Source organism: Megalobrama amblycephala, linkage group LG14 (genome assembly GCF_018812025.1).
Source record: "Megalobrama amblycephala isolate DHTTF-2021 linkage group LG14, ASM1881202v1, whole genome shotgun sequence".
Lineage (NCBI taxonomy): Eukaryota > Metazoa > Chordata > Actinopteri > Cypriniformes > Xenocyprididae > Megalobrama > Megalobrama amblycephala.
Window position 1 is genome coordinate 39,512,658 of NC_063057.1, and position 25,689 is coordinate 39,538,346.

Below are 25,689 nucleotides of genomic sequence, written 5' to 3' on the forward strand. Positions count from 1 at the left end.
TTTTCAGGAGCAGTGTTCTGCTTGGAGTGAGCTTCGTTGACCAAGTTTTCGCAGCTGCTGAAGTAGACATACTGCGTGAGCAGGCCAAGGCTGCCAGATGATCACTCACCGCAGGGTGCAGCTCTCGGAGAAGCAGAGTGTTGAAGATGAAATCTTCCTCCATTGCTGGCTGACCACGTGCTCTGAAGTAGGCCATTTGCAGTCGGCTGTAGCAAGTGTATGGGTTTTTCAGTCTGCCCCGTTTTAGGTCCATGGCAGCAGGGAGCCCTTGATCTGATGCAGGGTCAGAAAGCTTTTGGATCAGAGCCTGTCGCAGGTGCTGGCAGTTGGATGTGACAGCTGCTGGCAAAGTTTCTTGGCCGCTGGACGTTTTGGGCAGTGGACTTTTAACCCCATTTGGAATTAGGGCTTCTTGACTGGTTAGGGGAAACTCTGTGATGTGTGTTTCCCCTCCCATGCCACTTTTCAGTTCTCTGTAACCAGTGTCAAGTTCATTCACATAGTCTCTTTGTTGTTTCGGAGCCATAACTCCTTTCTGGGCCTGTTTGAGATGATTTTCACAGGTCAGGGCTTTAGTGTGTCTGTCTTTCGGCTTAGTCTCTGCTTTGGCTAGGGGAGCTTCGCTGTGTTGGTAGTTTTTCAGTCAGTTCTCTACGCTCCACCTCCAGGTGGAGCTCTGCAAGGGCTTTTTGAAGTCTTTGCAGCTCCTCCTGTAGCTCGGGTTTGGATTCATCCGCTGTCCAACGCTGGTCCTGGGTCTCGACGAGTCGCTGATCGTGGTGACGATGAATCTGGGCCTGATTCCTCCGGGCATCCTCCGCCTGGAGCTTGAGGTTGTGGGCGATGGCTCGGATGACTTTCGCCCATTCTTTGTAGCTCGGCGTCGGATCGTGGGCCATCAGTCGTTTCAGGTTGTCGTCCAGCTGCTCGTTGCTTGGGTGCTGGGGATCCACAGCGGTCGTTGGGCAGGAACGTGCTGGTCAGGGAGCCCAACCAGGTCTTGAGTCGGTCCCCGTGGGTGCTGGGGCTGGCTGCTCTGAACACGTTAGCTTGCTGTTGGCGAGAGAAAGACAGCACAAACAGAACCAATGCAAGCACGCGCAGAACTAACGACTTATAATAATGCATGATTATATAATTCTTTGGTTTGGTTCCAGTTAACTGGTGCAGACAGTTAGTGGAATGTAGGCTAGACACTTAATTGTCAATAGCCAAAAGGACCACGCGGGTCAATTTGTGTGGGTGAGTGCCGGATTTAAACAAAGAATTTGACAGGCGGTGGCCCTAAGAGTCCTTTGATGACTCTCGCTGCTCGGTCGTCTATCTATTCCTCAGTTTTCCGTGATGGCTCTCACAGGCTCTGCTTTTACATGAACTGAAAGAAACAAACACAGTGGAAAAGCAAAACAGAACAGAATAGAACAGGATGCAATTAAATGAGAAATAGAGCAGTAGACAAATAGATAGGAATAAAAATAGAATAGCAATAAACTAAAACAGAAGGGCTAGAGGGGAGAAGTGAAACTTAAACTTCCTATTCCAGCTGGGTTTATGACAGTGTCAGGCGAGTGCACTGTTGTGTCATAAAACCTAGAGGGATGGTATGGCTCAAGAGTATAAGGGTTGGCCCGCACCTGAATAATCAAAGAATATGTAATATTCTGTGGCTTTCAATTAGGTGAAGTGACTGTATGTCACTAATTTAGGCCTGGGTGAATTGTGGGTGCTCAGACAAGAACTCAATGGCAGGCAACCTTTCCTCGACGTTCAAACACTCCACTGCGGTGTCCGTGGTCACCTGTCCCCTTTGTAACACGGTGCAACCTCTCAAACAGGGAACATCAGCACAATTGCGCACTTCGGCAAGGTATTTGCGCCAACGGCCCGAGTGACCAGTCAAAATTGAGTTTTCCCTGAACCCAGAGTCTGTCCCCTTTACGGGCAGTTACTCCAAACGGGCGGTTCTGTCGTGCAGAAGCCTGAGCAGGGAAATTAAACAAAATTGCCGTTTGTTGTCACTTTGGGTCTCGTTGCCTCCCTGTACCTGATACACAACTCGCCGATGTCCTTGCGTGTTGCCCGTGATACGAGGTCAGAATGTCCACGATTCACACACGGTTAGTGTAAGACACGCTAGGCTAGGCAGTTCCACTCACTGGAACTCACTGGAGCAACCGTCAGCTCACCACCAGGCGGCAAAGGGCCTTATCTGCAAATACACAAGTGGTCACACAAACACAGCTTAATTGTAAATTTAAATCTCAGTTTAACTCTTGTTTAAACCAAATTTAAATAATTAAGTGTGTATGCCAAAAGAAAATGAGCCTACAATGACAGTCAGAATGAACTAGTTAAACTAGACTGAAATGAGCAGAGGGGGTAAAACAAAAACAAAATAGTTCAGATGCACTTGATTCAAATTTGCATTAAACGAGTGCGCCGAATAGCAGAATGGGAAAAGAGAAAGTAACGAGGATAATTCAGATGCATTTGATTCAAATTTGAATGAAATCTTTTTCAGTCAAATTTAAATGAGTGCATAGAATAACCGAACGGGAAAAAGAAAGGAGAAAGCCTTCCCTATTTGTAAGTTTCCTTGAAGAGAATTGCTTCTTTTATGAGCAAAATGCCAACTGATTGACACTACTTAATTTTAAAATTCAATTAAATGTTATTTAATTAAATTTAAAATAAGTGTATGAAATAAGGGAGGCTTGGGTGTGCGTGAATGTTATTACTTAGGCAATAACACACAGGACACAGGGCTAAGAGTGAATAAAATAAAACATTAAGTAATAAAAGGGAATGAATTTCCAAAGTAAAACTAAAGAAGTAACTTGAGAGAAAGAGAGAGAAAAGACAAAAAGGGAATAGATGAAATAAAACAAAGTAGAATAAAAATAAAATAAATAAAATAAAATAAAATAGAGTAGATCTGTGAATACAGGAAAAGAATGCAAGGAAAAGAGAATTGACTTATCTGGCAGTGTCCACCAGGGGGCGCACTCTCAGAAAGTGACTTCTCTTGTTGGAAGGGAAAGTTAATTTAAATTAAAAATTTAAACGTGTTTAAACTAAATTTAAATCAGTAAAACCCATTCCAATAACGATTGGAAAGCATAACCACCAAAAGCAAATTACTTTTACAACTCCCCGCAGTATAGAGAAGCAAAGATAATTTGGATATAATTTCAGTTCAAAGTATGGAGCGGCTTTAACTCAGAACGTCCACGCGGTGGCGTCAATGAGTCCACACAACCAATAAGTAGGGAGGGGTGGCACACCTGAGCAGACTGCCCTCTGGCGTCTGGTCAGAGTTACTGCATCCCCTTTCTTTAATTCGTGATATAAAAACCAACGCGCTTGTGGGGGTTCTGGCCCTTACGCTGTTTTAACTGCACGATCACGATTACAACTAATAAATATATATGTACCGTTTTACTCACGGGTACACAACTCTGGGAATCAGTCCCTTTGGTGCAACTTTAATGCACGCGAATACGTAACTTTTGCGGGATTGCTTCGCCGCTGTTACTAATCAACATTGGATCAGGATGCTGATATAGCTCCAAACTCTCACACATCAATCGTTAAAGCAGATGACTGCTCTCCGATTAGATTTGTAAGGGGGGTCACGTGTTTGGTTAGCTAGGCCGAACGACGTAACCCAGGAGCAAACCGGCTATTGTGAATTTTTGGACGACCAAACGATTCAGATTTAATAGCGGGTAAATATAAAGGCCTTTCAAGAGATTTAGTGGGAATCTTGCCGCACGATCTCAAAACACGCTGAATACGACTCAACTCGTTTATTCAAGCGGAAATTAATATTAGCTGTATTGCAGAAAATTTGTCGCCTTTTCGCATACAAGTCTGAAATATTAATGGACTGCAGTGTATTTCACGGTTCAACAACTGACTACCGTGTTTTTAGACACAAAGCAGCTTGTTAACGTTCTTCAAAGTGAGGACGCGTGTCATCTCACTGAATAAAGCGCGCATACACATTCAAATCACACAAAACTATTCTACATTGCTCTTTACACCGAAAACCAAGTTTAAAACGTTGCTCGCGAATTCTCCACCAAATAATATATGTAACGAATGTAGCGGTTCGTACAGTTATTAATCAATTTATGGATGAAATATGAATATAATAATTCATAAGGTTATGAATAAATTATGATTCATATATCAACCCAACGGGGAATTAAACATATATTGTGAATCAATTACAACGAATTATAATCAATTACATATATGATTAGTTCTGGTTTAATAATTATCTAGAGAAACTGTTCGTTTGTCCAGCAAACTAAGTCCCTCACAGAATATTATAAACAGAGTTATTTTCTGGCCATGAAAATAACTAAAGCATAAAGCGATCGAAAAACGTTAAAGTGACTTGGGTTTTCAGCTGAAAGAACAAACAGAACAATCGAGCATGAATAACGTTTTAATATATGCAAACTACGAATACAGAGGTTATACATCTAAATATACAAGAAAATACACACCTATGTACAAGAATAGAAGTAGAGAAGGAAAGAGAGAAGGCAAGTAGCAAACTCACAACCAGTCCTAAGCCAGCACGGAAATCAGTTTCATCATCTAAGATTGAGAAACGGCAGTATACTTGCATTGGTTGCGTGTGTCGAATTTCAGGTTAGCGCTGGTGCAGTTCGTTGGCTTCCTCCGTTCAGCGGGAAGGTTTGAACTGAGGACGAGAGTGAGTTTCGCTGGAAGATGGCGATCCCGAAGCTGAGCGCGGTGGCAGCGCGTGGTCACCGGAGAGGTCCGGGAAAAACGTGCACGAGATGCTCGTGAGACAATCGGGAGAGAACACAAGAGATTGTGCGTCTTTGCTTTTATGACAGATAAGCCGACACACCTCCTTGAGGTGGGGTAGCCAATAACATGGGTGCAAAGTTGGCGGGAAAGCTTTCCCTTTGTTTTTGTCTTGCAAACTCATTTGCATGATTTACAAGGTTGGATTAGTGTTCATTTTCCTTCGAAGTACTATTAAAAATAGTACAATGCATTTGTCAGCAGTGTGACATACATTATGGAATAAATCAGATGAACAGCTTTCAAAAGAATCTAGACTTGACATATAAACGAAACATGTAGAAGAAGTTATGGTTTACAGACAAAATTACATTAATAGGAATGAAACTAGAATGGCTACAGTCATTTAAACTCTAAAATCTAAACACTAGGAAGCATATATGCACTTAAAATATAGCGGGTACACTTTGGCACAGTCATATCTTGAGAATAACTGTACATACCATCTCTAGGCATGTTTGTATATGTGTGTGTGTCTGTGTGTGTGTGTGGGGTGTGTGTGTGGAATTTGTCTGGTCAGTCTCTGGCGCTGAGTTTCTTGCCCACAACCGGGGGTTGATCCTTTGATGTTCCAAAAGCTAGGAAATTGGGTCCACTGTCTTACCTCGCCCAGGCCACAAAGATGTCAAATGGGCTCATCTTTGCAGACTGGTCGGAGCCGACTTAGTGATTAACGAACACAGTTCATCAGGTTAAAAGCATTCTGAAAACTCCAAAGTTTATTGATTGTCCTGATACATGTGCATATGCTACAACGTGCTCCAGCCAGCCACAGATGATCTCATGGCTTGGATTTCAGAGACCTTGACAAGCTCGCCAGAAACATTGGCAAATTCACTCCAAATGTGCCAGGTAGTCCAAATGTTCAGAGTTATCTGCAAGATATTGACTTCCATCTGGAAATCACCGCATTTCTTGACTTCAACACACAGAGTCACAGGCTGGCCCTAGAGGGCACCCAGCATCAAGACCTTGCCAAGTCAACACCCAAAGAGTGGAATGCATCTTCGTCCAACAGAGAGTGGGACTCCCACACTAGTACTCGACCTAAACAGAGAGACAACCGCTGGGATGGACCACGTGGACGACAACGCTCACCTGGACGTCACTGGGAAAATTCATGGAACCAATCAAGACCTCATGAGAGTCATTGGGAGAAAACCTGGAATCAGCCAAGCTCATTTGGAAACCCCAGAGGAAAAAGCTCATGGGAATCCAAGGGAAAACGACAAACACACCCTGGAGCAACCAGCCCAAGGAATCGACGAAAAAACTCACAAAGATTCCAAGCTGACAGAGCTCAAAATGAATCCATATCAGAACAAAAGACTTCATCTTGTTTCGACTCTCAAGAGCTGATGAAAATGATGATGAAAGAGTTCTTCCAACGAAAGGAGGATGACCGGAAGTGGGAAGAGAAAGTGAAACCAGATTCATCCTGACTAGCGGCCGGACGAGATGGCAGCGACCACCTGACTCAACATACCCCAGAGAACAGCACCTCATCTCTCTCCCAGAGAACCACAAGCATCATAACTTCAAACGGACAAGAAGTCCCACCTGAACATCCTGCAAAACAGTCAGAAACTGATCCAACACCTGATTGGTCAGATCACAGCAGCATCCAACAAACACCTGCTGTGGAAACCACTCCAGTTCCTGTGCTTTCTTGTGTCGTCTGCCACTCCTCCGAAGAAAACGAAATAAATGCTGACATCCTACCTCTCTCATCCCAAACTCCAGTCCCCAACTCCTGGGTGATCTCATTGAGAAAGGTATCGCAAGAAAGTTTTACCTCTCCGTTATCATCGAACAACACATCAAGGTCGAAGCCCTCCTCGACACTGGAGCTGACATCACCCTAATGTCAACAGAACTCCTTGAAGAAGTCCAAAACAGAACAAAGAGGTCTAACGGAACCTTTAAACTTCAAAGGTGTGAGCTGAACCTCCAAGCATATTCCCACACAGGCCTACAACTAAAACATGTGGCCCTGATTCACCTAACGGTGGGACCAATGAACCTTGTTCACCCAGTATACGTCTCACCAATCAACACATATCCTCTCCTCATTGGGAAGGACCTGCTTAACTGCTTTGAACCCTTAATAGACTTCAAGCACCTGAAGATATGGATGCAAGTCCATGAGCCTCTGCCCCTCCAGTCAGTAAACTCCAACGAATCGCAGTGTCAAGTCACAGACACCGCCCCCCATCCACTGACTGACGAGGCAAGTTCAAAGCCAAGAGCAAGTTCCACTCCAAGCAACAGGAACCAAGACCCATTCCTCTGCTCATTGCAAGCGTCTGACTCAGACTCAGGTTCCCTCTGAGTCATGACTGCCATAAATGTCCAAGACACACCAGTGCCTGATGCAGCATTAGCCCTGTGAGCTGAAAACTCAGCTATCAGCCTGAAGCTCTTCAGAACATTGAAGCAGACAAATCAGAGCATACCACATGTCTCGAATGCCTGCGTTGACACCGTGAACGACGTCATATGGGTTCCCTTGTCACACCAATTGACATGTTCAGTCAACCTCAAGAATCTTCGATCTGGCCAAACAATACCAGACGCATGTGCCATGATCAACGAGCAAGAAGCCATAGTCCCCGCTTACAGCAAGAGTATCAGTGTCCGCCTCAACATGCGACCTGGCCAGACCCTTAACAGTAAGCTAGGCTTCTTCCAACCTTCCAGGACCTGCCTAAAACTAGGACTGACCTTGGAAGCCACACCTCTCATAGAAGTGTCATCTCTCTCTCGAAGTGTCATCCACACCCACACCTCTCTCGAAGTGTCATCTCGGGTGGATGATTGCCACAACACTGTAACTTTCACAAAGCCCCATGAGATTGTAGCGCGGCCACATTATGGGGAACATTTATACTGCTGTGAATTATTCTAATTAATAATATAAGTACAGCTGTTTTGTATATATATTTTCCCCTGTGTTATGTTGCCCGGATATGTGTTTGTGTTCCCGTTTTACTCACGCGAGACTTCTGTCGGGGTTGGACAGCTGATTGTCACGTCTGATAAAAGAAGCCGGTTTACCGGTGTTCGGGAGAGGACGCTCTCATTGCTACGTGGATAACGCGATCGATCGCTCTACACACTACTTGTTTGTCATCGTCTGTGACTGATTATCTCGTTGTGGAAGTAACATCCAGTGGATTATTTCACCTTCGGGATACTGAACAGGACAACGCTATACATCGTGCTCCCGGACTAAAAGCCTTTCCGGTGAGGCCGATTCAACACACACACATTACATTGGACTGAAACTGACTATTCCAACATGCATACATACATTTTTGTTTATATATATATATATATATATATATATATATATATATATTGTATATATTGTTGGTGTTTTGGTATATTGCTGTTTCTTGTATAATACACTTTGGGTTGACATTTATTCTGTTTATTTTGTGGAGTATTTTATTCAAACACGTTTAAAAGAAAGGGATTAAGAACCGGTTGACGTTGTGTAAACTGCCTTATATAGGCTGAGTGTTACATATTGGTGGCCCGTACGGGGATTTTTCCTGATTAAGGTGTTTGGTTTTTTTTCTTTCTTTCTTTTTCTTTCAACTGGCATTATGGATAGGACAAATACTGAAGAAGTTGTTGAAGTTCATGTTGAGCAAATGATTAGTTCTATGATTAGTTCACTGTACATTTCTGATTCTGAACAGTCTGATGATGATGATGATGAGAATAGTATAAGGAATGTTGATATGGCACAATCATTACACACAGACCTGGCACAATGTAAAGTGGATTTATTGGCCCTTAACCAAAAAGTACTCACTTTAGACAAAGATTTCAAACAGTCAATGGACAGCACATTGAATAGGGAAACCAACTTCAGGCAGGCTGTGGATTCTAGCTTGGCAGGGTTGGAGGATTATTTTATGAAGGCCCTGGAAAAATTAGAAAAGGCTGTAACAAATTGTTTTTCTTAGGAGAGACCATAAATGGGAAAGTCAATTGAGAAAATTGAGACTGACTAGCACTCCCACACTCTCCAGATTACAGGCCTACTCTCCGGATGCCTCACGCTTTTCATCTGTACGTCATCCACAGACCCCTGTTCCAGTATCTAGGGAGAAAGTTCCAACATTTAAACCTCTTGATGATACATATGACATTCCCCCCTCCTGTGCATACTAATCGCCAAAATGTGCTTACCTCTTCTTCAGTAGGGGTTGGTGCTTCCTCATTCTGTGCTCGACCTCCCATCCGCATCGAGTTCCCCTCTTTTGGCGACTCCTGTGAGACCTCGGAGGTGCTTAACTTCATTGAGCAATGTGAGGACTTCTTGGAGATCAGGCCCCTTCCTTGTGTCGAGCTTATCGGAACCCTAAGTACGGTCCTGAAGGGACCCGCTCTGAGCTGGTGGAAGGCAGAGAAGGCGAAGGTAACGGACTGGAAGTCCTTCAAAAAGGCATTCATGGCTGCTTTTCTTTCAGACGATTACCTCTCTGAAGTGGAGGAAAAGCTGAGGACCCTGGTTCAGCAGCCACAACAACGCCTGAGGGACTTTGCTTATGATTACCGGCCCTCTGTCTTAAATGGAAGCCTGAGATCTTGGAGGAGGAACTGGTGAACCGCATCTTGAACAACATCAACCCCAGGGTTGCAGGATGCCTGAGAGGGACAGTTCACTCAGTGGAGCAACTGGTGAAGGCGGGGTCAAGAGTGGAGAAGGACTGCATGGGAGCCAAAGACTACTGGCAAAAAGTCAGCACTCAGAGCAGCAAAGAAAAGCCATACAAAAAAGCGGGAGAACGTACCTTCAACAAAAACCTGGCTGGAGTAAACCTAGCCCAACCCCATCCTGGGTCTTCTCTCCTTGTTGTGCCTATAAGGGTGAATGGCAGAGAAGTGAGGGCGGTTCTGGACACAGGAAGCACTTACACATAAATGCAAGAGAACCTGTGGAAACAGTTGAAGGGGGAGACACCAGCGGTTGTTAACTCCAGTCCTCAGAGATTTATTATGGCGGATGGCACAATTCACCAATCCAGAGACCTGCAAAAGATCAGGTTTCAGTGGCATGATCAAGAGTGCAGTATGGATACTTACATCCTGAAAGACACTCACCTCGCCTTTCCTCTTATTGCTGGTCTGGATTTCCTGAGTGCCACAGGTGCTGTCTTGGAGGTCGGACAACGCAGGTATGGGTTAAAATCTGAAAGAGGATACACATATTACCCTTTCTTGCCTTCGCTGATACCAACAGGTCCAGTTACCTCTACAGGACAGGCTCATTCTCTTACGGCAGCAAAGCTGAATCTATACTACGCCTTACCACCAGCTGACACTCTTCCTGAGTTCACGTCATTCAAACCCCAGATCACTCAGTGAGATTCAGACAATCAGGAGGAGATGATGAAATTGATATCCACTTGGCCACTCACCACCTCTAACACCCTGGGTAGGACATCAGTGGTACAACACAAGATTACATTAATGGACGACATACCCATCAAATCCCGAGCATATAGAGTGTCTCCTCTCAAGAAACAGGTCATAGAGGAGCGTGTTGATAAGATGCTGCAGGACGGCATTATTGAGCCATCCTTCTCACCTTGGTCATCCCCGGTGGTCCTAGTCCCCAAACCTGATGGATCATATAGGTTTTGTGTGGACTATAGGAAGCTAAACAGCAAGACTGTACCTGACGCTTCCCCAATGCCCTTGATTCATGACATCCTTGAGTCCCTTGAAGGTGCATCTTGGTTTAGTTTGTTGGATTTACAGTCGGGTACTGGCAGGTGGAGATGGAGGAGTTGAGTCGAGAGAAGACCGCTTTTATCACCACCAAAGGATTATTTCAATTCAAGTCTATGCCGTATGGACTCAGAAATGCCACTGCCACCTTCCAGCGTTTGATGGAGAGGGTGCTATCTGATTTGAGGGGGAAGTTATGTTTTGTCTACATCGATGACATCATCATATATTCAAAGTCACAAGATCAACACATTCAAGATATCAACACGGTTCTACATAAACTTACCCAAGCCAATTTGATGCTGAACATGAAGAAATGCCACTTCTTCAAACGCCAGCTCAAATTTCTAGGCCATATTGTCTCTGAGAGGGGTGTGGAGATTGATCGAGAAAAGACCAGGGCCGTTGATGAGTTTCCCCCTCCACAAGATCTCAAAGCCCTTCAGAGGTTTTTGGGCCTGGCAGGGTGTTATCATAAGTTCATTCCCCACTTCGCTGACATATCTGCTCCCTTGAACCACCTTAAAAAGAAAGGAGTAAGGTGGGAATGGACTCCAGAGTGGCAGGCTAGTCTGGATGCTCTTAAACAAAGATTACAGAACTCACCTGTGTTGATACAACCTGACCTCAACAAAACCTTCCAGGTTCACACGGATGCGAGTGATGTGGGACTGGGCGCCATCCTCACTCAACACTCGGATGAAGGAGAACAAGTGGTGGCGTATGCATCACGGACCTTAACAGGGGCCGAGAAGAATTACAGCACTTCTGAAAAGGAATGTTTAGCAGTGGTGTGGGCTGTTGAAAAGTGGAGGCATTACCTGGAGGGATGTCCTTTTGAGGTTTTCACGGACCACTCAGCACTCTCCTGGGCATTCAACTGCCCTAAAACCTCCTCCCAACTAACCCGCTGGACACTCCGCCTGCAACAATTCAACTTTCAGGTCCATCACAGGAAGGGCTGCCTCAACTTGGGACCTGACGCTTTATCCCGGGTCCAGGAGCCGTTTTCTACTGATGATGCCCCATGTCTATCCATGTCTTTGCAACATTCATCCACATTACCCCACTCTCTGGAAGAAATTGCTCAAGCCCAGCGTTTGGACAATACCATCACTCACCTGCAATCTGGCATCAAACCTCGATCAGTCAAGGAACAGGCCATCACCTTTGAAGACCACCAGGGGGTATGGTACCGCAAGGTTCCCTTAAGAAATAAGGGAGAGAAGTATCAGTTGGTAGTACCATCCTCATTAACCACTGACTTCATGCATTATTACCATGATAATCCCCTAGGTGGCCATCTTGGACAGTTGAAAACCCTGCTGAAAGTCCTAGATGTGGCATGGTGGCCATCCGTCAGGAAGGATGTGTGGCAGTATGTCAAAGGCTGTGAGGTATGCCAGAAATATAAACCCAGCAATACAAAACTGTCTGGATTTATGCAGAGTTCACCTATCACAGAACTGGGATACATGCTAGGAGTGGACCTAATGGGACCATTTCCCAGAAGAAAAAAACAGAACACTTACCTCCTTGTTATTGTGGATTATTTCACTAAGTGGGTGGAAATGTTCCAATTGAGAGACGGCAAGACCCAGAGAATAGTGAAAATACTCAGGGAGGAGATATTTACCCGATGGGGGGTGCCCAAATACCTGGTGTCTGATAGGGGGCCCCAATTCACTTCCAGCCTTCTGGGCGATCTGTGCAAGACATGGGGTTGTGTTCAAAAACTAACCACGAGCTACCACCCACAGTCAAATCTAACTGAGAGATTTAACAGAACGATAAAGACCATGATTGCTGCTTTTGTGGGTCAACAACATCAGACCTGGGACCAGTGGCTGCCAGAGTTCCGCTATGCCATCAACACCGCCCAACAGGAAACCACAGGAAGGACACCTGCTGAGCTCATGATGGGTAGGTAGATTCTGGGACCACTGGAACGCCTAATCCATCGGCCACCTTCACCAGATCAAGCTGCATATTCCCTGGTGGAAAGACAAAACACCATGGCGGAGGAGGTGAAGAATAGAATGAGGAAGTGTCAAGCCAAACAAGCTAGGTATTATAATTACCGTAGAAAAAATGCGCAGTTTCAAACGGGTGACCTGGTTTGGATTAAAACTCATCCTCTCTCTAGTTCATCAAATAAGTTCTCTGCCAAGCTAGCGCCCAAGTGGGAGGGTCCAGCTGAAATAAAGAGTAAAACAGGGCCAATAAATTACACTGTGTGCTGGGGCAACCCACCTAGAACAGACGTATTAAATGTGGTAAACCTGAAGCGTTATTATGGACGCTCTCCTCCGATGCCGCTGGCTGGGGGGGGGGGGGGGGGGGGATTTATGTAGCGCGGCCACATTATGGGGAACATTTATACTGCTGTGAATTATTCTAATTAATAATATAAGTACAGCTGTTTTGTATATATGTTTTCCCCTGTGTTATGTTGCCCGGATATGTGTTTGTGTTCCCGTTTTACTCACGCGAGACTTCTGTGGGGAAGATCCAGGGAATCCCCGTAACGTCATGGGGTTGGACAGCTGATTGTCACGTCTGATAAAAGAAGCCGGTTTACCGGTGTTAGGGAGAGGACGCTCTCATTGCTACGTGGATAACGCGATCGATCGCTCTACACACTACTTGTTTGTCATCGTCTGTGACTGATTATCTCGTTGTGGAAGTAACATCCATTGGATTATTTCACCTTCGGGATACTGAACAGGACAACGCTATACATCATACTCCCGGACTAAAAGCCTTTCCGGTGAGGCCGATTCAACACACACACACACACACACACACACACACATTACATTGGTCTGAAACGGACTATTCCAACACGCATACATACATCTTTGTTTATGTATATATATATATATATTGTATATTTTGTTGGGGTTTTGGTATATTGTTGTTTCTTGTATAATACACTTGGGTTTGACATTTATTCTGTTTATTTTGTGGAGTATTTTATTCAAACACGTTTCAAAGAAAGGGATTAAGAACCGGTTGACGTTGTGTAAACTGCCTTATATAGGCTGAGTGTTACAAGATCATCGCCATCACTTCTATTCTGCCGGTGCCTAAAGAAAGCGTCTGCTGATCAGAACTTACAGATAACACTCACTTGCTGTCTACGCTGTGTCAACACAGACTGCAACAGAGTCACCTGTACAACTGACCGTCAAGACCCACAGTCCCTCAAATGACTCAGAGGAACCCTATGCTGGGTTCAATGCACAAGTACAACAAATCCTGAGCGAGGCGGATGCCCTCCACAGTGAAATGGATCGCCAAGGACTTAAAGAAGTTCTGTGCAAATACAAGGACTCCTTCGCAAAGGATTCCCTGGACTGTGGCCTGACTGATATCCACATGGTGCGCATCCCAACACATCCAAATGCGCCACCGACATTTGTGCGGCAGTACAAGATTCCAATAGCCTCATACGAATCAGTGCAAGATATCATTGACTCCATGCTACAAAAGGGGGTCATCCGACCTTGCAACAGCACCTACTCCGCCCTGATATGGCCAGTCCTAAAGCCAAACGGCAAATGGCAGCCCACCATTGACTATCGCAAATTGAACCAGCAAGTTCCCTTATCGCGATGGCCTATGACTCAGTTGGACCAGGAGATTCCCAAAATCAAAGGCTCCACGATCCTATCCACACTGGACGTCGCCTCAGGATTTTGGACAATCCCTGTCCACCCTGATGACCAACACAAGTTGCCGTTCACCTTTGGCAATCGAGAATTCACCTTCACAAGGTGCCCCTTCGGCTATGCCAACTCTCCAGCCGAATTCAACATCTTTCTGAACAAGGCTTGTCCTGATGCCAGAGCCAGAGGCAACCTCATTTATGTTGATGATATCCTTGTGAAAAGCAACAATGTGGCAGACCACCTCAAAGAAATCGACCATGTCCTGAACCAGCTGACAACAGCAGGAGCGAAAATTGCCCTCCACAAAGGACAATGGTGTAAAACCAAGGTAAATTATGTTGGCTTGCTCGTCGGACGAGGCGGCATTGAACCGCAGTCCAGACGTACACAAGCAATACAAAACATAAAGACGCCCACTAACATCTCTGAGCTACGAAGCTTTCTGTGAATGTGCAACTACTCACGACAGTTCATCGAGAACTATGCTGACATCGCACGACCACTGACTTCCCTCCTGAAGAAGGACAAACCCTTAGTTTGGTCGGAAGCCCAGGACACAGCCATGAGCAAGCTCAAACAACGCCTGTGCTCCACCCCATGCCTGGCCTACCCCGACCCAGGAAAATAATTCTATCTGGAAGCTGGATTCTCCAATCATTGCCTCAGTGCAGGTTTGTACCAGCTCCACAAGAAAGACAAACGGGTGGTCGCTTATGCCAGCAAAACCTTGCTTCCCCCAGAATGCAAAAACTCAAACTGTGAAAAAGCCTTGCTTTGCACTGTATGGGCCATTCAGCGTTTCTCCAACTACATTGGGGCTCAGAAGGTTATCGTTGAAACGTGTCACCAACCAGTGACTTTCCTCAACAGCCAACGAATCAGGGATGGCGTGGTAACCAACGGCCACATAGTTACATGGTTAATGACACTCCAAGGACGAGATGTCGAGGCAAGATATGCCCAAAACCACAAATCCTCACTGGGAAACGGGCTAGCAGCCTGTCAGACCTGTTCAACAGACACACTGAATACCTCAGTAGAAGCCAAAGAACTGGCACAACCACAACTGACAAACTATAGGTACTTCGAGGAGAATGTGTGTGAAGGCATGCCCACAGCATATGTTGATGGTTGCTCCTACAATCAACAAGGCAACTTGAAAGCGGGAGCAGGCGTGGTCTGGCTCAACAATGACCCGTGCCCACCACAACAGTTCAAGTTAGGCCCTCACTCATCACAATATGCAGAGATAGCAGCCATCCTCATCACCCTACAACTGGCCGCCTCCCACAATATCAAAGAACTCCTGATATGCACTGACTCGAACTATGCCCATCTAAGTTTCACATGCCATCTAGCTGGATGGAAACAGAACGGATTCAAGATGGCTAACAACAAGCCTGTCAAACATCAGGAACTTTTCCAAGCATGCGATGCCATTGTCACCACACATGACATGATCATCTGGAAAAAGGTCCGTGGTCATTCACGCCAACCAGGGCAAGACAAAGATCTCAATGACCAAACCGATGCCCTTGCCAAAGCAGGTGCATCACATGGAGAGCCTTGGAAATTCCCATCCCTCCCACCCAACCCTTCAGTTGCAGCCATATCAAGCTCTCACCTGTCGCCTACCGAATCAAAATCAGACAAGGTCGCAGTGAGCCTGTCCTTCGATGGGTCCATCGAAACCAGATAAAGAGGCACCAAGGTTCCAACCGACAGGAAAAGGGGGAGAGTCAAACCCACTGACACAGACCGGCAATCCCCTACTCTACACCACACTAATGACTTTGTCATTCTAAGGAACGTTTTTTTTTTTTCTAGTTTTTTTTTACACAACACTTACACACGCTCCTCCACAGCACTGCTAGTGACAACCTCTAGTAGAAAGGAGTTGCTTCACACATGTGACACTCACTTTGCTCTAGTAAACTCAGTGTCCTTGTGTCTCTTTGTGTTTTCCTTTCTCTCTCTCCTCATGCTTTCCCTTTTTCCTCAACAAACTCTCTGGATCAATGTCCCTAAGGGCTCGATCCTCCATATTGACGATCATGCAGTGTATCATGACGATGAGTACCAGGCTGAACTCGAAATCTCACCGTACTTCAAACAGCATTCCTTCGTCTTCCTGATTGGAAGAAAGGATCAGGGAGGAAGGAACGCAACTTATTGATCTGACTCCTGTCAACACAGCCTTAGAAGCTATAGCTCGCCTTCCGCCCGCTGGCGTGCCATTAATTTGGTCTTGGTCTGCTGCTGACACAGCGCTTTGCATCTCTACTATTGTAGGATATATTGTGACCTTGACACTGGCTTTCCTCCTGCACAAGCAAGTGAACGCCATGCAAGAGTCTTTTGATAGATGCACGTCGGGCGTCCCGCGCATCTTCCGACGTGATAAAACCGACCAAGAACCTGAACCTGAATTCGAGAACTCAACCAACCTGATTGAGATCATGCCTCTACCTCCTCGTCGAACCACTGACAATTAGATCAATCAAAACCACCCAATTACAACTGGTTCTAAACAACACACCCCTATGTTAGTTGAAGTGTTCCTAACCCGTTTATTCCAAGTTACCCAAGCCCTTCACCAGAATTCAGTCAGTGATGGAGATGTTGTTTGTGTCTTGTGTGTGTCTGTTCTCTCTCTGCCTCTTGTTCCAGTGCCTGCTGACGTTCGCACCAGGAACCTCACCAAGCTAAAGGGGGACTTTAGGGCCTCGCTCGACAGAAATTACCAATGACTTTATCAATGAACAACTGATCGAACAAAGCTTCATTTGACAAAGGATTCATTCGCTGACCCCAGAATCCCCAGGGGCACTGGATAGCTCCTAATTCCAGCTAGTCAGCATTAAGAGAAGTGGTAACGTGACTTAAGAACAGAGAATATCTGTTCTGAGGCCTTCCTGATCACATTAAATGTATAGACGCTCACAAAACCCTTTTGTATCAAACAAACAGAACAGGAAACACTAATTAATCGGACCTGAAAAGAACAACGGATCCACACAGACATCCTCCTGATTAGGAGTCCGTTTTGATCTGGTCACTTGTGACTCTGGTCGCTGTTCAATGACTCTATGCTTACAGACTCAATCTTCAATCTCAAAAGGACAATTGTTGATCATTTAAAATATTAACTATATCTAGAATAACACATGCTATGATGTGATTACTAACATGTTGGAGTCAATGCATTATATGTTTGTATTCCCGTATGTATTTTCTTTCTCTTGTAATCATTGTTTTAATTAGGTTAGTCTAGTAATATGTGTGTAAGAAGTGTGTCATGTTTGAGTTCTAAATACAGGGTTTATAATTCTCTGTAATTCTGTGTGAATGAAACATTGAAATTCAGTATCAGGAAGATATTAACACTCTGAGGTCTGAGGGTATCGCCGGCGATAGCACCGTGGTTTTTTCTTATCAGTGTGAAAGAGACTCAAAATACTCTGTCAATGTTGCACATACAATTAAGAGTTCTACACCATTTTAATCTGTGGAATATCTTCTTTCATTTGTGTACACTCAGAGTAAAAACAAAATGTTGTGCTTTTTGTAAAATAAAGAAAACTAACGTGATGCGTGATCTCTCGTCTCCCTCTGAACAAAGTCCAATCTGATAGTTCTTAGAAAATGAACTGTAACTTAGTGAATACTAATGACAAAAAAATTACACTGTCTAAAAAAAACGTTAAGATGTCAGGTTTTAAAACATATAAGTCAAATCGAAAACAAACCTTCTGTGTTTATGTAATCTGTATGAAAAGAGAGCCATGTCAGAAGTCCGTGATTCAGCTCATTATCTGCTAATGTGGCCACGCCCACGGAGCCAGCGCTATTCAGACGCAAATTCAGAGGCAATACATGCATTCATCGTCTCAATCGTGTATTTATTGTCTTGAAAAGTGTTTATCTGGATGTAAAAGTGATGGTTAGGGAGCTCTAGAAGACATGCAGTTAGTTCCTGTTTTCTTTTCTTCTATAGATGAATTTTAGATGAGTTTTTGTTTCTTTAGCGCCCTCCGGCTGCAGTATGAATTGGAAACTCCATTCATGGAATAGCCTCTTCTTCTTTTAGATGAATTTGTGGACTAAAAATGCACAGAGAGCGCCCTCCGACTTCAAGGATGAATTGAAAACACCAGCGCTCATAGTAATGACAATGAATATTAAATAAATATAACTTCTCTGTATAGAAAATTGACATAAGCATATGAGAATCCAATATTTCTCCAAATGTGCATGCTTTTAAACTAAAAGCCTATATTCAGACTCTTTGCATCACAGAAATACATTATATTTTAAAGTATAATATAAAACCATTACTTTATATTGTAATAATATTTTTCTGTATGTTTCATATATCATGATGAGCTTGAGACATCACAGAGGGTTTTTTTCACAGCCTACCTGACTGAAATGCCTCATTAATATGCAAGTCATTTCAGCTCATTACTATCCAATTCTTTTGTCTTCTCAGGTGAGAATGGCCCATTTTTCAGTGGTGATTCACAACTTCATGCATACTGTGTTTCTTGGCAAAAAGTGTCTTACAAAAACTAAATCAATATATTGTTTTATATGAAGGAGTAGGCAGCATAATTTTTACATAATTTTGAAGCAAAAACTCTAGTCTACAACCTCCAATACCCAAAAGTCTTGTGAACACAGATTTAATATACTTATTTTGGCCTTATTTCAGTGACTTATGTTTTTTGTTTTTTCAGTAACCATGCATAAACATTATTCCTTCAAAAACACAAACATGTACATACATGTTCCTCACATATTATTGTAGCCTAGTTTGTGCTGAATACAGTGTAATGACACTTTTGTCATTTATATGTTTATGAACAACTGAAAAAAGCACAAATGTCAGAGCATGTCAAAACTTCTCCAGGCCCCAAATCAGCCTCAGACTCCAGAGGGTTAAAAACACAGCATCCAGCGCTCATAATGATGACAATAAATATAGAATAATAAATATTACTCCTCTGTATAGAAAATTATATAAACATATGAGAATCCATCAATATTTCTCCAAATGTGTGCTTTTAAGCATATTAAGAAATGATGGTCAATATAAGATTTTAAGAGTCAAAATGTAAAGCTTGAGTCTTAGATCTTTTTAATGATGTATAGTTTGTCAACTGCACATCAACATTTAGGCTCTATAATATAACAAATATAGTAGCCTATATGAAATGCCCTAGAGGTAGGAATGTTCAGACGCTTTGCATCACAGAAATACATTATATTTTAAAGTATATTAAAATAGAAAACCATTATTTGGTTAGAGACTTGAGACTTCTTTTAAAAACATTATAATGGCAATGTGTTCAATCTTTTGACTGGTAGTGTAATTTAACATAGGCCTATACAAAATTTTCTTCATAACATGTGCAATAATACGTGCATGCATGAGATCACAAAAATCATGTTTTTTTTTTGTCCTGAGTGGACTTTAATCCTGTTATCAGCATGATCACAGAGGGTTTTTTCACAGCCTACCTGACTGAAAGGCCTCATTAATATGCAAGTCATTTCAGGTCATTATTATTCAATTCTTTTGTCTTCTCAGGTGAGAATCACCCATTATACATGAGGATTCACGCCTCCATGCATACTGTGTTTCTTGACCAAAAGTGTCTTAGAAAATTTAAATCTCTCTATTGTTTTATATGAAGGAGTAAGAAGGATCATTTTTACTTCATTCTGAAGCAAAAACTCTAGTCTACAACCTCCAATACCCAGAATCCTTGTGAACACAGTTTTAATATATATTTTTTGGCCTTATTTCAGTGACTTAAGTTTTTTGTTTTTTCAATAAGCACGCATAAACGTTATTCCTTCAAAAACATAAACATGTACATACATGTTCCTCACATATTATTGTAGCCTAGTTTGTGCTGAATACAGTGTAATGACACTTTTGTCATTTATATGTTTATGAACAACTGAAAAAAGCACAAATGTCAGAGCATGTCAAAACTTCTCCAGGCCCCAAATCAGCCTCAGACTCCAGAGGGTTAAAAACACAGCATCCAGCGCTCATAATGATGACAATAAATATAGAATAATAAATATTACTCCTCTGTATAGAAAATTATATAAACATATGAGAATCCATCAATATTTCTCCAAATGTGTGCTTTTAAGCATATTAAGAAATGATGGTCAATATAAGATTTTAAGAGTCAAAATGTAAAGCTTGAGTCTTAGATCTTTTTAATGATGTATAGTTTGTCAACTGCACATCAACATTTAGGCTCTATAATATAACAAATATAGTAGCCTATATGAAATGCCCTAGAGGTAGGAATGTTCAGACGCTTTGCATCACAGAAATACATTATATTTTAAAGTATATTAAAATAGAAAACCATTATTTGGTTAGAGACTTGAGACTTCTTTTAAAAACATTATAATGGCAATGTGTTCAATCTTTTGACTGGTAGTGTAATTTAACATAGGCCTATACAAAATTTTCTTCATAACATGTGCAATAATACATGCATGCATGAGATCACAAAAATCATGTTTTTTTTTTGTCCTGAGTGGACTTTAATCCTGTTATCAGCATGATCACAGAGGGTTTTTTCACAGCCTACCTGACTGAAAGGCCTCATTAATATGCAAGTCATTTCAGGTCATTATTATTCAATTCTTTTGTCTTCTCAGGTGAGAATCACCCATTATACATGAGGATTCACGCCTCCATGCATACTGTGTTTCTTGACCAAAAGTGTCTTAGAAAATTTAAATCTCTCTATTGTTTTATATGAAGGAGTAAGAAGGATCATTTTTACTTCATTCTGAAGCAAAAACTCTAGTCTACAACCTCCAATACCCAGAATCCTTGTGAACACAGTTTTAATATATATTTTTTGGCCTTATTTCAGTGACTTAAGTTTTTTGTTTTTTCAATAACCACGCATAAACGTTATTCCTTCAAAAACATAAACATGTACATACATGTTCCTCACATATTATTGTAGCCTAGTTTGTGCTGAATACAGTGTAATGACACTTTTGTCATTAATATGTTTATGAACAACTGAAAAAAGCACAAATGTCAGGGCATGTCAAAACTTCTCCAGGCCCCAAAAATCCTCAGACCCCTGAGGGTTAAGAAACGTTATAAAGTTGTTAATAAAACAGGAGAATGTTCCGCAGATATCACGCGATGTGATCAATAGACAATAGACGAGGCGTGTCTAATCTCCGTAGCAACGTCTCATTAGAGGATCGCATCTGAAGGATGGAGCCAACTTGCCCCTTTAAAACTATGCTGTCCGAACAAGCTAGTGGTCCAAATCGGAAGTTGAAGTGAAGTTGAAGTTGAAGCACCGATACTTTGACCATGGCTGAAAAGTTGCTTGGGTCATGCTGAAAAGAAGAAGTTGAGAACTTATCCTTTACCGGGGCTGATTTTCCATCTAACAGTTGTCGACTTCATCCACGAGCCGCGCAGATGACCATTCAACAGCCGTCGCATCCAGACTCAAAAACACTTCGTAAAATATCTGACCAAAGTCTCCAAAGAAGAAAACTGCTCAGAACAGCGCGTTTCACCAGCCGGCAACAACTTCAAAGCTTCCGTGCAACCCACAAAGGGCTTTCCCGAGAAGACGTCACCTCAAAGACAGCCAATCCAAAACTGGACTCCGCTGCACACGAGTCACAGAGCAACCCGATTACCTCAGCTGTCAGAGCAAACGCAGGTACAAGCAAACTTCTCTCTCTCTTGCTGGAAACTGGTGAAACTCATTTAAACCTAAAGAATCAAGCCAAAGCTTTGCTTTTGTGATTTTCCTCAGGTTGCAATGTTTAGTTAGTATTTGGGACTTTCTTCATAACTCATATCAACTCCGCGAATGTGTGTGTGTGTGCGTATGTATGTATGTGTGTGTGTTTAGCCTTATTTTCTTGTAATCATTAGAAGTAGTCAATAAAGCTTGTTTTGATATTCACATATACGAGTTTCTTGTGCTGTGTGTCAAATTACTGTCTTAAACTTAAAGATCAGTTACCTCTTGCATATAATAATCATAGTAAAATATTGTTACTGTTGGCCACAGGAAGATATTTTATCCAGAATTGGTCAAATACTTTAACCTCAATTTTTCACTGGACGAATAATTGATGAAGTGTTAAATATCAATTCTGAATCATTTACAGTGAATCAATTACGGTTGATTTGATTCTTATTCCCTGTAACTCAATTACCCCTCTTTATAATTAATTGAGCTAATAAATAGGCCAAGTCCTACAATTGCAACTCAAACAACATTTAAAAAAAACTAGTCCTGTCCGAATAGTTATATATTGTCATGGTTTAATTTCAAATGAGTGTGAAGTTATCATTTGCAGTTCAAAATTTTTATTAGTTCATCAGTAAATGGGTAATCGGTAAAAAGGTTTAAAGACCACTAATCAAGACTGCAATATACACAAACACATACACAGTGACCCACACACTGGGAGAGATAAAGAGTGAGTGAGTGAGAGACAGAGAGACATATACAGACAGAGACCCACACACAGACCCCTCTCCTCCCCCTCCCACACAAACAGACACAGAATGACAGACTGAGGGAGGGACGGAGGCAGAGAGGGAGAGAGTGTGTTTGAAAAATCCACATTCAAACCAAAATATCTGACTTCCTGTTGGTCAGAGCTAATGACTGTAAATTAGAAAGTTGTCCGGCTTAATGAGAACAATATGTGTACCAAGTTTGGTGACTGTAGATTAAATGTACCCCCCACTTTTGTCAAAAGGTTGCGCTGTAGAGCCTCTGCTCCACGCCCGTTTCTAAGGCTTTGAACATGTCTACTGTATGACAATATTGATGTGTGTGTCGAGTTTCATCCAATTTGAAGCATGTTAAGAGCCTCAAAAATGCCCAAGATTATTATAAAAGTTTGACGTGTTGCCATGGCAACAATATTTAAGATATGACAAATACATTAACAGGTCTACACCTGCCATGTTTTGACATTATTGTGATGAAGTTTGAAGCAAATCGGGTAAAATAAGAGGGTGATCTCAAAGCATTTTAAAATTGATACACTTTTTTCTGCCAGTTGGTGGCGCTATAACGAAGCCAGACCTTACCCTATCCGATCTTTTTTTTTTTCCTCGTCTCAAGAAATATCTGCATACACACAAAACCACTGAAACGACTCAAAACAATGTAGTATGCATGCCAGATCAGTATGTGGCGCTGTAATTCTGAAATAGAGAATAAAAACAGAATAAGACATGGAGCATGCACATAAACCTTGCGTGCTGAACATAAACTTTAGTAAAGCTTCGAAATAAAGCTTTATTTTAATAAAGCTTTAGGCTTGGTAGGTTCTGCAGCACGAACACAAGCTGCAGAACCTTGAACCTATTGTTGTTGTTGACTGACTAGGGTCGACATGTGGGGTGATGACATCATCGTTTCACAAAATATACTGATTGGCTGTACACATGAAAACACAAAGGGCATCATTTTCAGATTTATCCACTCTGGGACCCGGTTTCAAAAAATAGCAGTTTCACCTTCTGAAAACGCCAGATCCATCTGGATGAAACGCCTATACGATACAAAATGTTTGCGTATACAGCTAAACTTGTCTCCATGTGGACGGGGCCTTAGTATTATCCAATAACCAACCAAGAACTGAAGAAACTAAGGACAATATATGCACAGGATAACGATGAACCTAGACAAAGGTGAGGAACATAATCAGTAACCAAGCCTCCTAACACCATTTTTAATGGTTAGGAGATGCTATACTTTAGGATTAGGTTTTGTAGGCATCATGGTAACTCTCTAGTTATGACTCAAGTGTTACTACATCCTTTTACAGGAATTAGCCATTTGGAACAATATTCTAATGTGAAGATCATGGTAACCCACTAGTAATGGGCTACACAAGTGTTACATTATATGTCAGAAGAAATTACTATCCAAAACATTACAAAAACGTCAAACACTTACAATGACTTCCATCATTACTAGGGAGTTATCATGCTTTTTACTTTAGAATACTGTTCCAAATAACTAGTAATTCCTTCTGAGGGATTTGGTAAAACGTAAATCAATACCAGTGAGTTATGATATTCACATTAATTCTGTATTTGGGTAACACTTTATTTTACACATCTTGCATAAACTTATTATAGTAATAAAAGTAAATTATGCATAATAATAAGCAACTAACCCTAAACCAAACCCTAATCCTAATTATGTAGTAAGTTCTTGTAGTCAATTAATATTACAACAGTACTCCAAAAGTATAATTTCACTGTAACAAGGACACCTTAAAATGAAATGTAACCTGTATTTGCATTAATTATAAAACTCTATATAGTTTATTAGTAGTTCTCAGGGATGTATTAAAATACAGTAGTAAAACAGTATATTATACGACTGAACTACTGCATTCAACAGAGTGCTGTTACTTACTATTACTAATCAGTTTCTTGTTGTTAATTTTAATATTGTATCACTCATTAGTTCATGTTTAGTTATTCATTAATGATAGAACAGCATTCTAAAATTTCACCCATGTAGAGTTTTTTGATAAAATATTATCTTTTAAAATTTCAACTTATTAGAAAGAACTCATAAGGAGATCTTATTGTATCATTGAAAACAATTAGAGAGCCTAAAGCTCTATGACATAAGAAATCAACTGCATACTTCCTCATGTATATAGTCCATGACAATACTGTCTTAGGGTGTTTTTAAACATTTTACATTTATTAATCATGTGCACCTGTGCATAATGGGAATGTGTGCTGTGGATGGGAATGGTGGAGGTAGAAATCAGCAGTTACAAATGCATGGAGAGGCATACCTTTATCTTATTCAGTAATTGCACTCTGTCACTCACTCTTTCTCTCCATTCTTGGTCTCTGTAGATCAACTCTACTTGTTGGAACCGCTAATTGTTGTGGGAAATTGGGACATACACAGTTTTCTTATCAGCTCAAGAAGACAACGTTGATGTAATCAGTGTTGTTTTTTCATGAGTCCTGCTATCCAAGTTTGTCTCACTTCAACACTCTTTTATTTTAACCTCTTATTACACTGAGAATCACCTTGTGATACAGGGTGCCAGCATGTGTGTGACACGTGACAACAGATTACTGTGTTATCAGTGAACAGTAATGGCCCTGGTGTTGACTGCTTTGTTTCAACAGTGTAAACAAAAGCGTATGACATTTCTGAATGTCAAACTCAGTCTTGCCTCATCATCAGAACTGCATCACATTCTATAGTACAGCCATGGATTCTTCAGGTTGACCACATCTGATTGAAGTCAGGACCAAGATGTGTAGCACAGCAGTCCACAATTTCAGAGCTTCAAATAAGTGATCACAGTATATGTTGGCACCAGAAAGCTGGGT